This window comes from Mus musculus, chromosome 15, assembly GCF_000001635.26.
Source record: "Mus musculus strain C57BL/6J chromosome 15, GRCm38.p6 C57BL/6J".
Lineage (NCBI taxonomy): Eukaryota > Metazoa > Chordata > Mammalia > Rodentia > Muridae > Mus > Mus musculus.
Window position 1 is genome coordinate 72,012,759 of NC_000081.6, and position 15,638 is coordinate 72,028,396.

Sequence of the window (15,638 nt, forward strand, 5' to 3'; positions counted from 1 at the left end):
TTTAAAGACCCAGGTATGTTATGTGAACATGTTTTTGTTTTAATCTTGGCGTGGGATAGGGGGCTGCTTCAGACTGCTTAGCAGCTGGCCGTTTGCCTCATTCAGGCTCTGGGAAGGGCATGGTCTTTTACCAGCTGCAGAGAGTTTAATTCTGAGAACTCTTGAGAGAGCATACATGGGAGAACCCCAAGAGTTTGAGTAGAGGCTGTTCCCTCTGTTGATGACCCTGCTGCTGCTAGCTCGTTTATTATTACTAGTTTACTGGACTGCAGGATATTCTGATGATGATGATTGGACTTGCCCAAAGGAACTATGCCCCTACTCAACAGGAAGTAACATAGAGAGATCCACACCCCTTTTCTCCTCTAACCTTCTGTTTCTCCTACCTGGTGTTGGGGTGTTGGGGGGGGATTGGGGTAGAAAATGATGGTAGATAGAAGAACCCAAATAAACTAAACATTTTACATCTGCACCCCAGTGCTGCAGTTTCAGACACATGCAACTATATACAGCTTTTCTGTAGGTTCTGGAGGTCTGAACTTGGATCTTCATACTCACACAGAAAGAATGTTACCCACTGATCCATGTCCCCAGCCTGTAAATGTCTGTTTAAAAAAATGGTTGTTTGTAAGCCAATATCTATATAAAAAAGGGAGCTTATAGATTTTTAACATTGGTATGTTCATTTAATAAATACTCCTTACTCCTGTCACATTCCTAGGACCGATAGGTAAAGCACACAGAGTCACCCTAGAAAAGTCCTCGTTGACTTCTGGGCTCTGATAAGATGCCAGGACAGGGCAGGGTCCAGTGAGCACAGGAAGAAGAAAGCCCCAGGGAGTTATGGGAGCACAAGAAAATGAATAGTGTGCATGGCTCTCACCTGGATATTTGGGGAAAGGTCAGGCTTTCTGAGTTCTTTCCAAGTGAAGTTTGGAAAGCTGAGCATTAGACAAACAAATGTATACAAGGCAGGTAGCAACTCTAAACAAAGGGAACATCATTTGCCTGCCCTCAGAGGGTGGCTGGGTACTTGGGAACATTCCTGTGGAGAAAGGTATGGAAGTTCCTCTCAGGACCAGTGAATTAACTCTATAATCCGGCATCTACCACCTTCAGGGCTATGTGATATGCTTTGCCTCAAAGCACAGAAGGCAACCCCACAAGTGCATGAGCTATGCAGGGTCTGAATAATGAAAGACATGTGGAAAAAAATCAAGACGCAGGATCAAAAGGAAAGGTGTTGTACCTAAGCAGAACAAGCAGGGCAGTCATGGTTCTGGGCTCAGGGAGTCAGAGGGCCCAAGGAGGAAAGGAACATGGGAATAAACAACTCTGCCTGTTGCCCAGCAATTCCATCCTTCAGTGCCTTATGATTACAGGCATTGTCGGCCATGTCTATATTGCTGCCCAGGAGAGTTCCAAGCAATGCTGTACACCTCCGTAAAGAGTAACTTTATGGATGGATGATTAAAGGCCAGTATCAATGCCAATCCACTATCTACTATCTTGTAGTTTGTAGTGGTGAGGAGTCATTTGACAGATGAATAGTGATGTCATTAGAGAACTATGAACTTTGATGGCGAGCCACCATTTATTATCGGCCACAAGTCAGACACTCTGTCTCTGGTGTGATCTCCTGAGTCCTCTCAAGGCAGGCTCTATCACTTTTGTGAGAGAAAGCAAGAGACTGGGATGGAGAAAAGGTACCACTTTCCCAGGTCACTAAGTTGAAGAGAGCTGAGAGGCCACCCTGGGATTTGAATCCTCTGGATTGAGCAGTACCCTATCTTCTCCATAGATGCAGAAAATCCAATAGCAGCAACCTTCCAGTGACTACGCTGGAGGCCATAAGAAAGATGGTGGACAGGTAGATTAAGTGGTAGCATATACCCTTGCTCAGTATTTGTCATGACTCATAAAATGTGATCATTTCCCTGACCGGGGAAGCTGGGTATCATCCTAATTATGTTCCTCAACGTTTCAGAAAATTTTAATGCATATCTTCCCCAGTCCACACAGGAGAAAGACAGAAACGTTTCTTTATGAAGAATCTATGGAGTAAAGGAGAAGCAGGCTTATTTGTGTGAGTTACTGAAGTATCAAATACCATGACCAAATGCAATTTATGTCAGGAACATGATTTGACAAAGAACAAATAACTGATGTAATTATCATATCAATAGAAAGAAGGGGAGGAAATATATGGGATCCCTACTGGCATACACACACACACACACACACACACACACACACACACACACACAAGGCATGTGACTCAAGCCAATATCTCTTTGACAAACACCCACTCCATTAATTAGGATCATAATGGGATTCCTCGGGATAATAATGGCCAAATCTGAACTCACACAGTCAACATCATACTTAATGGTAAAATGTTGACTGTTTTTCCTTTAAAGTCAAAAACAATACAAGAAGCCCTGCCACATAACTCTATTCAACTCTGTGCCAGAACAATTTAGCATGAAGAAAATAATAAAGAGAATCCAACCTGGAAAAGAAGAACTCAAAGTCCCTGGCTCTGGAGATGATATGATATTATCTGCACAAATACTAGGGAAGCAACAAAACCATTAGAACCAATAAATCCATCAAAGTCATAAAATGAAAAATTGGCACTCCTGCACGGTCTATGTGACTGCTCTAAAAAGTGGTGTTATTAGACCCCATGGAGGACAATATCAAGAAAGATAAAATACTTAGGACAGCTGTAACCATGGGGGATGTAAGAATTGTACACAAGACACTACCAAAACCTTGAAAAGGAAGTTAGCTAAGGTGTCAGTCAGTGTGGAGGGGTTCGGGCCATCACGTAAGAGATTGACAGTTCTCTCTGCGGTGATAGAGAAGCTCTCATTAATTCTTCTGATGAACAATAGCCATAGTTATACGACACAGAGATCTAATGAGTAGTGTTGAACTGTGCACTCAAAATGGCTTAGAGAAAAAAATATGTTATAGATGTGTATATATCTTCCAAATAGCATATGCAAGTATGTAAGAACAAATAAATATAAAAAGTTATTCTGTTCCCTCAACCCTTCACCAAGAATCAAAATGACATTGAGAAAGGAGTGATAGAAAGAATTGTAAGAGCCAGAGGATGGGAAACAGTGCTGTGAAATGCTGTCTTCTAGACATGATGTGATTTGCCAAACTCATAAATTCATAGTATCTATGTTTTCCTAGATGCAACCTGCATAAAAATCAAGCCAGCCAAACTTCCAACATTGATGAGGGAGGAGTTCTTGAGCATACACCCTTTACTGAGGAACTATTGGCAACTGAGAGCTTGCAAGAGAGTCATTGTTTAAGGGTATAGCCAGAGTAGGCTTCCTATGCTCAAATGGATGATCCCACACCCAAGAATATATGGACAGCACTAACTGGACTTAGTGGAAAATATTTGTAATAAAATAAGAGGCCATGAAGTTGGGAGAGGGATGTTTCAGGGTGGGAACCAGGAGAGTCAGAGAGATTGAGGAATGGATAAGATCCTATTCTCTTGCAAACATGTATGAGATTATCAAATAATACCTTAAAGGTATTTTTAATTGCATGTCCATCTTCCTGCCCTCTCTGCTGAGATTTTTGTCTGGCTGGAGCTTGTGGGGATCTTGTGCATGCTGGCACAGTCACTGTGAGTTCATATGTGCATTTGCTCTGGTGTGCTTGGAAAATATTATTATCCACAGTTATTAGCATTTCATAACTGTTGAGGGAGTCTGTTTATTTAATGACATAACCCTTAATAAGATGACCACACACTAGTCCCAAAACTAGCTGAGCAACACAAACTGGATTCAATGGGGAAACCTAAAAATGAAGAAGAAAAAGAGGAGGAGGAGGAGGAGGAGGAGGAGGAGGAGGAGGAGGAGGAGGAGGAGGAGGAGGAGGAGGGGAAAGAGGAGGAGGGGGAGGAGGAGGATGAAGAGGAGGAACAGGAGGAGGAGGGAATGAGCAGCAGAACAGACAAGAAGGAGGAAGAGTAAGAAGAAGGAAGAGGAGGAAGAAGAGAAGTAGGAAAAACAGAAGACAAAGATGAAGAAAGAAGAAGATGATAAGGAGAAGAAGAAGAGGAAGAAGAAATCATCTTAAAGTTGAGTGGAAAGAGATAGAAGGGTTGAGAGAGGGTGAATGTTTGAAATACAGTGAATACTCTATATTTCTCAAAGGATTAATGTAAGAAAAATATCTGAAAAACTAAAACAAAATTTAGGTAAAAAATAAGTATGTAAAATAGGAAACAAATATTTTATTATAAAATAATCTAAAGATGTTCACATCACAATTCTTCTGAATGTGTTGTCTCCACAGCAAGTGGAAAATACAGTGTAAGTGAAATTTAGGTAGGTGGTCACTCTATGGTTTAATACGAGAATTAACATGAATTGTTCTTCTGTCTGGGTTCATTGTCTTCAGGAGGGTCTTTCTAGATGAAAGAAGGCAACCCAGAACCATGCCAAGAAGGCAAAGTAGGACAAAACTGACCAGCAGTAGCCATGACCTAAGGAATCCAGTGAGCTTCCTTAATGCTAATAGAATGCTAAGGCTTCTAGAGGCTGACATTTTAAGAGAAGGGCTCCTGCCCTGGCACACTATGGGAGAAGGCAGGATTCCCAGACTTCTCCACAGGGAGACCCACTGTTGAAGAAAAGTCATCTCAGTTGCCTTGAGGCACTAGACATAGGTTAATTTTTTTTACAGCAAGGGCAGCTCACATCCCAGCATGGTCACTTTCCCAGAACCTGTGTGTGCCAGAGGGAAGAATAGGGTCCTCCTTTGGAAAGATTGTAACCCTGAGACCTGGCAAGAGGTCACCAAAGATGACAGAGGTTCTAGGAGCTCCACTGGCCATGAAGGCAGACTCACTGACCTAAGAGAAAATAAAGGGCAGCAGGTTCTACAATGCCACAATGACATCTCAGCACCCTATGTGGACACAAAAAGATGCCTTCTGTGCTTCCAATACTCCATCAGTGCCCTAAAGAGAGAGCTGTGCAGACCACGGCTTTGTGGACAGTGAGGTATAACTTACAGGAGTCACAAATAGGGATGCTCATCAGAGGGCTCAAAGCCTTACCCAGCAGAAAGCTAGGATGAGAAAATGAGCCAGATATAAACATAAATCCCAGGCCTGCTTGTTCCCGATACTCACAGAACCTAGTGTCCCAAGGCAAAGGCTGGCACTGGTGAACATGGTCTATTATGAATACACTGCATGCTTCTGTCTCCATTCCTCCCAGGTTGAGCATCTCCATTTCCCAAATACCCCCTGACTATCAGCTCCCTTGTGACACACTTGCATGTTGTACTATCATCTCTACTCTATTGATGATGCATATATGAAGTACATAGTATAGAAACTGCCCTAAGCACACACCATTGGTAATGACCATGCCGAACCTGGGATCAGGTCTCAGTGATACCAAAGATGTATACTTCCCACCACTAAAGCATCTAATCACATATCAAACCATGCAGTTCCCAATTTATAGTAAGCAGAAGATTTGGATTTCATAAGTGAAGGGGCAGCTCCTTGGGAAAAGGTTTCTGAGTAAGACAGTTGAGGGAAAAGGTTACCTTCTTGTTTGGTTCATGGCTGACAGTAATTGATTTAATGGTATTGAACCAACCTTGCACACTTGGGATAAGCCCAAATGCCTGTGAATAATGTTTTCATTGTTGGATTTGATGGACTAAGGTTTACTGGGGAGTTTTATATCTATATTCATAAATGATATTAGTCTGTAGTCCTGCTTTGTTCCAACATTTTATGTGCCTTGGATCTTCAGGTAATGCTGTCTTCATAGAGGGAATTAGGATCCCTCTGCTCCTTCCTTCAAGATAATATGACAGGAAAAAAAGAATAGCCTTCCACCGTGATAAATGGAGTGCTCCCTAGATGTCCACAGAGGGGAATATGGTGTGGAATGCAGGCTCTGTTCTCCAGTGAGCAAATTAGCAGTTCCTGTTCTCTTGAGTATCAAAGGAGAACATCTCTGATCCAGAACGGTAGCATGAGTTATGGGCAGGGATTTCTGCAAATCGGGGATCTAACAGAACTGAAGAAATGTGAGATTTCATGCAGATCTCTACCCTCCCCATCTCACCTTAGGTGGCAGCGCAGTGGGTAGGGACAACCATTGTGCCAGCTCCCTCCCACTTGGCTTTGATCTATTTCCAAGGGCTGGCAGCCAAGTTGGAATGACGTAGGCCACACCAATGGCCTTGGGAGGCAGAGCACTGCCATTAGTCCCCCAGAAGTCCAGCAATTAATTTAGTGAGCTGAGTTCCTTCCACTAGCCAGCGCATTGCTATAGTAACCAACATTCCTTATCCAGGGACCCAGAGAAGGGAGAAGAAAGACAAATACTGGGTAGAAACCAATTTAGACAAAGAAAATGAGATTCGGCACACTACTAGGGCAGCCTAGGCAGAGTCCATGCAGCTAAGGGTGAGACCAGAGTGTCATAGAGTATTACTGGTGTGTTGATGGATGATGAGCTGTATTCTGGGCAGAAATCTGGCTAGAATATAAAGTCATGATGTGGCAGGATTGACCACTGTATTGTGTCTTCCCTTATAACACAACCCATCTCTAAGATCCTAGCCCAGACTTGCTAAACTTTATAAGATGCAAACTCTACTGCTAAATCGGAGATTGCAGATAGAAGCTAAGCAGTTTCTAGTCCAGTTGGGCTGCCAGAAGCCTGGTAAGACCCTAGGTTTAAAACTGAGCTCCTTGTGGCTTGGTACATGTCATCATTCCTCAACACATACATTTTGAGGATGGTGTCTATGTCAGGACAACTGTCATTTGCACTATTGTCCTGTTCAGTAGCAGCTCACAAGTGATGAAGTTGGTCTGTCAGGACCCATGCTCAAATCCCTAGCTTCCCCAGGAGTATGCAAACCAATCTCTTAGCCTCTTTGAACAGCTCTTTCATGCATCCAACTGGGGTAAACTACACATCTCTCAGGCATGTTGTGCTTCATCACATAACTAGGAAGCTTTAAATGCACCAGGCCAAGAAGAATCTCTAGGGCATTGCACTAGTTCTCTCCAATCCTTAGTTGTATCACCCATAAAATGGGAACAATGTCTTCAGTTTTGAGAACTGGGAAGCCAATGATGTAAAACAATGGTATGGTGATTTTCATGAAATAGAATATTATTGAGACCCATTACAGTCTCAATTGGCTATCCACACGGCCAAGTCACCTGACACACATTGTTGATTCCACAGGGTACCAGTGATAGTATGGCTTCCATCTCTGACTTAATCATGTTCTAAATGGATGTCAAGAGCATCACATACATTGTTTCTGATGTCCCAAAGGTACAGCGAGACAAGCAATGAGTTGATATGTATCCAGATGATCCCTGCTCTGATTAGGGAAGATACCAGGTCATGGCTACTGAGAGTACAAGCTTCAAAGTCAGGCCCAGGAGGCAAGGGCAGTGGAGCCTGGAAAGACATGTTGGGAGTAAGCAGAAGGGTAACAGCTACTTCACTAACACTATCTCCTGCTTGTGCTTGCTCAGGTAGTATGCAGAAGACAAGAGTTTGAAGGAGGGGCTGAGAAGATGATAAAAGATCAAGCTAGAGGAAAAAAATGGGATTGGGGGTTGAGGAGGCACTCAGAGGTGAGGAAATAATATGACCAAAAGAAGCCTAGAAACTTGTTCTATAAAGGTCATCAAGAGCCCAGACTTGACTAGGAGTCTAAACACAGGTCTGCCTATGTTTACTTGCATGGTAGTGGCCTCTACTAATGAGAATTCAGAAACTGGACCCACAAAGACAAATTAAAGGGACCAATGAGGAGGCCACAACCACATCAGAAAGGAGATGCCAAGAGTGCTCCCTAAGACAGCTACTACTCCAGCTACAGATTCTGTGATATCAAATGACTGAGCCAACAATAGGGACACATAGAGAGAAGAGCACCCAAAAAGGAAACTATGTTCAGCTTGAGCCTCTGGAAGCCAGTTCATAAGGAAACAGAATGGTGTGTTCAGGCTAGGTCCACTGAGATAGCTATTGGAGAGGTTGTAGTCAGGTCAGGAGAGTAAATGGAGCTGGAGGTACTCCTGAGAAAGTGAAGAGGGGGAAGAAGGTGCAAGGGGAATATGTTCAGATGCAGACAACTACAGTGCCACAGTATTATCACTCTATGGTAAGTTTTCATCCCAGCCTAATATTTTCCAGTGACTCTCATGGCAGGAAACTCACTATGGTACATATGTATATTTTAAATAATTAGGGTTCTTTTGTTTTATGTTTGTTTGCTTATTTGTCTTTTGTTTGTTTTGTTTTTGTAATATCAGCAAGGTCCAGGGAGCTAACCATATATCCCCACCTTGGTAACAAAATGACTGTCTATTAAACTTCAAAACCATGAGGCCCATACTTTCACAGAATGTTGCCCAAAATAGCATATCCATATAACTGCGACAGAAAGAATAAGAACAATACCACTTGATAGAAAAGCTCCTTCACTGGATAAAAAATACTACAAATTTTCGAACTGTCTTCAACTAATTTTTAAAGGCATAGTCATGCAATTATTTCAATGAGCAATAAAAACCTCTTTAAACAAATGAAAACAAATAGCAAATAATTAGAAGATATAGTTGGTTTATGATGGTATACACCTGTAGTCCCAGAAATTGTGTGGAGAGAGGGTTTTCAAGCTTGAAGCCTGTGAGGACTACACAGCATGACACAGTCTCTAACACAAACAAAACCAAAACAAGATGTGGTCCCTGAGTGGCTACCTACTCCTATCCCTCCGATGCTGGGCTGTGTCCTGCCTTGCCACTGGGGTGCTTGGATCACCACCAGCTTGCCATTCGGTGGAGGAAGACCACAATCGTAATGGCGGTCCTCAGTCCATGGTGGAAAACAGTGGAGTCTGGGATGATTGCTGTGGTTCCCAATCTCCTGCGTACCCAAGCGCCACTAGCATACCGCTAGGAGTCAGGAACCGGGTCCCAAGTCCACGCTTCCCCTCAGGGCATTCACAGTCCAGCTAGCAAAGAGAAGGCAGAGCCTGCAATGGGGAAGTGCAGTTTGGTTTTGGGTGAGTGCCAAGAGTATGGAGGGGCTGAAAGAGAGAAGGCCTTCTCCTGGAGATTTAGGTAAGAATCTTTACAATGAAGTCCCCCCCCAACCCAGGCCTCCCCCGCCCCCCCCCAACCCAGGCCTCCCCCGCCCCCCCCAACCCAGGCCTCCCCCGCCCCCCCCAACCCAGGCCTCCCCCGCCCCCCCCCAGCCCATGGCGATCTTTGATGAATAGATGGTCCATGCTTGTTCAAATTCCTTTATTTGATGGTAGATGAGAATCCATACACTTTACTCAGGGTAAACCAGGAATTAAATACCTTTTTCAGGAAGGAATGCCCAGGAAAGGAAGCTCACTGGCTGAATGCTCGGGGCCTATCTAGATGCCTCCTTAGCATGGAGAACTCCAGGGTTTTATGCTATGTGACTGATAGCCATGGTCCTCTCAGTGGGGTGCCATAGTTATATGTCCCAGAGCAGGCAGGGGCTTCATTTATCTTCTATTTACAAATTTTTAACAATGTAATAAAATGTTTGATAAACCAAATTAAATGGTATATACACATATCCTCATATTTATACATATTGCAACCTCAAGTTCATACAGTAATTTTGTTTTAAACAAAACACTGTGAATGGCAATAACATCTGGGTGCTAGCTCACCCTGTTCTGTTTTTATAGTTGTTTGGGGTTATATCAACAGTGTGGAACAGAAAGGAAACTAGAATCTAGCCTGAGGGGTAGAAGGAAGGAAATATTCTCTATATGCTGTGATTCTTCTGTGGCAGACATTCGCCCATGTGATAACTCCCTTGATGAACAGAATCCCTGCAGAGGTCAAGCTTTGTCCCCACAGTCCCAGCTCCTGAGGTCAAGCTGTGTCCCTACAGTCCAGCTCCTTGGTCACAAAACAAACTTCAACAACAATGCAGTAAAATATCATTGAAATCAATCCACTTTGATGCAAACATTCACAGCTTCAGAAAATGAATGGAATTTGGATAAGATTATGTCTTCAGTCTAGCAACATTTAGCTGAACTACAGTGTATGTCTTATTTCACACGGGCTGCTATAACAAACTAAGAGACTTAAGTCTCTTAAGGCATCTGGAAATCCCAAATCAAGGTACCAAGAGATAGGATACCTGCTGAGGGTCACTGCCTGATTCATAGATAGCTATCTCCTCCCTCTCTCACATGGCAGAAGGGATGAGGAGCCCCTCTGGTCTTTTATTGGGTTAATTTTGACATAAACCCCATTTGTCTCCATTTAAGGACCCTATTTGTCTCCATTTAAGGACCAGGCTTGATTTCGAAAAAACGACTGTGAGATACCAGCTCAAAGAACAGACCCTAAGTCCCAGAAACTAGGCCATAAGACAGCAGCTCCAGGGACAGACCATAAAACCCAGAACAAGATCATAAAACCCCCTCCCGAACAACAGCCTGGACATAGCCACAAGAATGGGGAAATATCTTATCCCAGGATGGGTCATCTGTGCTGGGAAGCCCTATCTCATCCTGTAGCAATTTTTGGACTCTTACAAAGTTAATTCATTCAAGAGAGTTCTAACTTGATGGTACAGTACCTCCCAAAGACCTCATTTTCAAATACCATGGCACCTACATTGTGAAAGTTAGATTTCAGCATATAATTGAGGGGGGAGACAATCCAGAGCACTAAAGGAGGAACCCATTATCCTACCCCACCAAATCAGTTAGAACAATGGCTTAGCATTGCCTGAGATGGGAGGGCAGACAGCTCCCTTCACGAAGTAGAAGTAGAAGATTGCTGTTCCTGCTGCAACTGGCTAGCAGCAAGCCCTTGTTGAACTCTAGGTGCTGAGAAAGTCATGGGATATAAGACACCAGGCATAGGAAGGAAGTTATCAGAAATCAGGATGAGGGTAACAGAGCCTTCCTTTTCATAAATCCTTGAAGTTTAGCTGTTTTAGCATGTGCTTTCAATAACCCCCAGGATCAGCCTGAGGGTTCTGACAGGTGAATAAGACAAGGAATGCCTTCCAGACTTATCCCCTCAAGACGGATGTGCAGCTTGGTTTTCATACGGGTTCCCCAAAAACTAGAGCAGGGGTGTCCCTGACTCTGTTGTCTGCCTGTGGATCCTGTTCCCCTAACCTGGTGGCCTCGTCTGTCCTCAGACGGAAAGGGTGCGCCTAGTCCTGCGACTGGGGTGTAAAGTGAATGAATAAATGAAAGCAAAAGAGTTGTGGGACTCCTGTGTGATGCTTAATCTTGATTTGTTAATACGATAGGATTTAGAGCCACCATACAGACACACCTCTAGGTAAGCCGATGAGGACAGATGTCTCCAGAAACGTAGAAGGGAATAAGGAAGGGCTAGCCTAATGTGGGACCCCAGGGTGGGATTCTGGACTGAATAAGAAGAAGGAGGTTAAGCACCAGCATTCATCTCTCTGTTTCCAGACTACAGACACAGCCTGCCTTGCCTCCTGCAGGTTCCTTACCCACTACATTGGACTATCTACTCAGACAGTGAGCCAAAATAAACCCTTGCTTCTTAAGATGTTTTTGCCAGGTATCTTTATCACAGTGGTGAGAAGAATAATCTCTACACCATATTAAAATAGTTTGTCTGTTAATTCAATTAAGGTTAACAGAGCAGCACACACTTAATAGGTCCTGGGCCAGAACAGAGATTGACACCCACAATAGCCAGAGTGCATCCAGCTGTCAACCCTGAATCATATTTGTAAGCTAAAACATACTTAGTCTAAACCCTTAACTGAATTAAGACAGAAGATTCAATGCTTCAACTGTGGTACGTCTGGGTCTCAAGGCCCTTTGCACTGGCCACCTTTGAGTTTCTGCACACTAGTATTGCCCAGGATCACCTCTGCCTCCTCCTTCAGGCATCAGAACCCATCTATTGTTTGGGGGAGACTTCCTTTTATTCCAGTCAAAGCACTTCTCATGAACATACCCACTTCCCTGGCCAGCAGCTGGCATGGGAAAACCTGGGTGTCCTGGGACTTTATTGTTTCCTTGGATACTGGAATCTGATGACAGGAACGAGTACACACAGACCTCCACCATCCCTGCTAGGAAAGGGAAAACTTCCCAATAAGGTAGCTGCCTTGGGAGATGCAAATAGCCATCTGTCCACAGAAGGGTACTCATATGTTGGGGTGAGAAAGATACTGTCTGTCACTTTGCCACCACGCTGACCCAGCATTTCCCAAGGTCCAGCTTTTCAGTCTCACAAGTCAAGCACTTCCCCAACCCCTCTTTTTCAAAGGTAAGCAGATTCAAACTGGGTCCATTCACTTTAACAGCATGAAACAGAATTGTAGCAGGAACAAAAGGGCCACCTCTATGTAACCGCCCACCCCCACCCCCACCTCACACCCCACCCCGCCCCCACCTGGGTGGCACAGCCACAAAAACTTCTACAGGAGGAACTAATTGAGAACTACTTGAGAGACCAGGGATTGCTGGTGGAGACAATGCCAGCCAATCAGGTGGCGCACGCCTTTAATCCCAGCACTGGGGAGGCAGAGGCAGGTGGATTTCTGAGTTTGAGGCCAGCCTGGTCTACAGAGTGAGTTCCAGGACAGCCAGGGCTATACAGAGAAACCCTGTCTCGAAAAACAAAAAAACAAAACAAAAAGCAAACAAACAAAAAGAAACTACTGTTTAGAAGAGATGTTTTCTTGGGACCAATGGGGTGCGGGTGGAGGGTATTAAAGGAGCTTACAACAGTGTTCAGGGAGCTTGCTACAGTGTTTTTCACCTGCTTCCCAGAGAGTGGAGTAGTCCAGGCCATAGAGTCTTGCCATATCTCACAAAGCCACAGACAGTGCCCCCTCTTCTTTGAGGCTCTGCCTTCACTCCCCTGGGTATCCCCACTTCCTCTCGCTCCCTCCCTGCCTAATCTCTTCCTCTCATCTCATCTTTGACCAAGACCTCAATTTAGCTATGATTTCTGAGAATGACCAAGTCTGAGCTCTCCTTCCAAAGGCCAACCTCGAAACCACCTCGACACACACTAGCACAACCCATCGGAGCCAACAATGCCATGCCATAGGAAGGTGGCTGCCCCCAACCAGCCCCTCAATCAGCAGGAGAACATTCAAATGTCTCTTACTGCTTATTAGAGTCTTCAGGCATCTGAGGGCTGCCAGAGCACCAGGCCGCTTTCTTCTACATTTTCAGCGTGGAATTCTGCCCAGTTCATTCACAGATCAGCTCAAATTACAGGGGCGTGAGGACACAGTGGGTATTTCTGTTTAATGTATTTTAAGAGTGTCTGCCCTGGTGAAGCAATGCATATAAATAGTGGTCTGGACTCCACGCTGTCCCGGGGGGTTCTCCTTTATCTGGGCGAGGATGAGAAGGCACGCGGCAGGGCCGCTGTTCTGGGATAGCATTGGGCTGACCTGACTGAGCAAGCAACAGGTCTGCAAAGAGCCACACTGACTTGGGCTCAGTTCTGCCTACACCGCATTATTGTAGTGTTAGGGGGAACCAAGGATTGCTGGTTCTACCTTCTGTCACTTCAACTCTAAGAAGGGCACATTGATGAGACTCACCTGTGGCTTGAAGGGCAGAGCAATTGCTAGTCCAGAGCCTGGTTGCTTGGCAATGGCAGTGGTGGGGGCTGCTAAGGGAGAGGAGAGAGACAAAAGGGGGAAACTAAGGGCATGCAGTTGGTAAGAGGGAGCGGTTGAAAGCAGAGAATCCTTTTTGGTCTAATTGCATACTGAAAACTCTACACCACGGTAAAATGGCGCTCAGAGAACTTCACCCAAATTCACAGGCTTCCCCAACATCCATCTGTGGGTGCCTGACTGCCATCTCCATTCTTGACACCCTCACATCTCTTAAATGTCCCCAAAGACAGGAGCCTTAAGTCCAGCTCAGCATTCCAGCAGCTGAAAGCAGGACGGGGCTCTGAAAAGGGAGCCATCTGTACATAAGGCTGCTGAGGGGAGTTCTGGTCCCACTCCTGTTCCTAGAGCATTAGCTACATTCAGGGTACCTCAGGCGGAAGCCTGCCTAAGGCATGTCCGTGGTCTGTAATCTGGCTCTCCACACAGTCACAAAGAACCCATTGCATCCCCTCTGAAGGTGAGGCTCTGTACCTCTGTTTACCAGATTATAAATCTCCAGCTTCCTTCACTCTGTGTGTGTGAATGGCTTATTCACCCATTTACAAATGTCCTCATCTAGGACACTTGGATTCTTATAGCTTTATACCTTCTTTGGGCTCTCTTAATCTGACCTCTCTCAGTCTGACCCCAGCCTCTTGTACGTGTATTGGCCACATGGCTCTTCACCCCAACTCATGATCCTTATTCTCAGGCCCAGAAGTCACTGTGCCTACAACACCACAACACCGGTGCTTTCTTTTCCTGCCTTCACGACACTGAGAGATGATGTATATCCCTCACCAGACAGACTCCTATCCAGCCTTCAAACCCAGTGGCAGTGTCAGCAAAACAGACCCCGAGTTTCTCAGGGAAGGAGCATGCCACCGACCTCCTCAAGCTCCCACACAGCCTGTTTTTAACACTGCAGGAGCGTATTAAAAATGGCCTATTGGACTGAGTGGCCCTTGTCTATAACCCCAGCACCCAGGAAGCTCAGGCAGAAATAGCAAAATTTCAGTGACAGTCTAGGCTTCATAGTAAAACCTTGCCTCAAGGAAAGAGGTAACTTATTGACTGTGCTCACTGCTAAACCCCTTAGAGTTAGGAAGTGTGTGTGTGGTCTGTCTTCCTCAGTGCTTGGAACCGTGAAGGAGATGGGTGAGTACTCAGAGAGACTGCAATAAAGAGCAATAAGTCCGTGAGCCGAGTATCTGAGCTGCATATGTAGCTTATTAAAATGGAGCTATTATTACACACATATATACATGCATGCATACATGCATACATCAATACTTTTCCCAGAGAGCATGGGCTAGCATAAGTCACTCTCTTTGCCTAATTACCTTCTTTTCTCCAAAGAGATGACCTCAGCTTCTACCAAAAAACCTGCTGGCCTTCAGGATGAGCACACAGAGGAACAAGAAGGGTGTCCTGCAGTGTGACTCTCTCCTCACAGAACTGAGCCACAAATATGACCAACGGAAGGGACCAAGAGGGATCTTGATTCAATCACATAAAAGACTCTAGGAAATTTCCTGTAGAAGCTTGAGGCTTCCGAAAAGATCCTGCCAAGATCGAAGGATGTCATATTTGTTTGCTGACCAGGTGGTGTTTATCTGGCCTTCTGCTTCTGGTCCCTAGGCTCTGGCCTAGAGAGCCTATGCAAGGATCTGGAAACTGCACAGCTACCCAAAAGAACTCAATTCAGACCTAGGCCAGTCTCATGACTACTGGCACAGCCCAGGCCACAAATTTAGGGCCCTGGGCTCAGTGGGAGGCCTCCACATGGCCAGGGTACCAGAGTGCCTGGCAAACAGATAGAACCCTCCCTGGACCTATATGTGAGGCTCAGCCTGGGCATGGCTCACAGTCATATCCCTTTCTCAATTTCGATATTTCATTGACTTATGT

General features: G+C 44.9%; 1 protein-coding gene across 3 annotated transcripts in view; it reads right to left on the minus strand.

The window, feature by feature from the left end:
* Col22a1 (collagen, type XXII, alpha 1) overlaps positions 1–15,638 on the minus strand; it is a 355,185-nt gene that overhangs the window by 216,964 nt on the left and 122,583 nt on the right. Inside the window, exon 2 of one of the 3 annotated variants that reach the window (XM_006521381.3) lies at positions 13,668–13,738. The exons of the other annotated variants lie outside the window; for them this stretch is intronic. The gene's annotated coding sequence lies outside the window, so the exon portion shown is untranslated. The remainder of the gene's footprint in view (positions 1–13,667; positions 13,739–15,638) is intronic. 3 annotated transcript variants of the gene reach the window in all.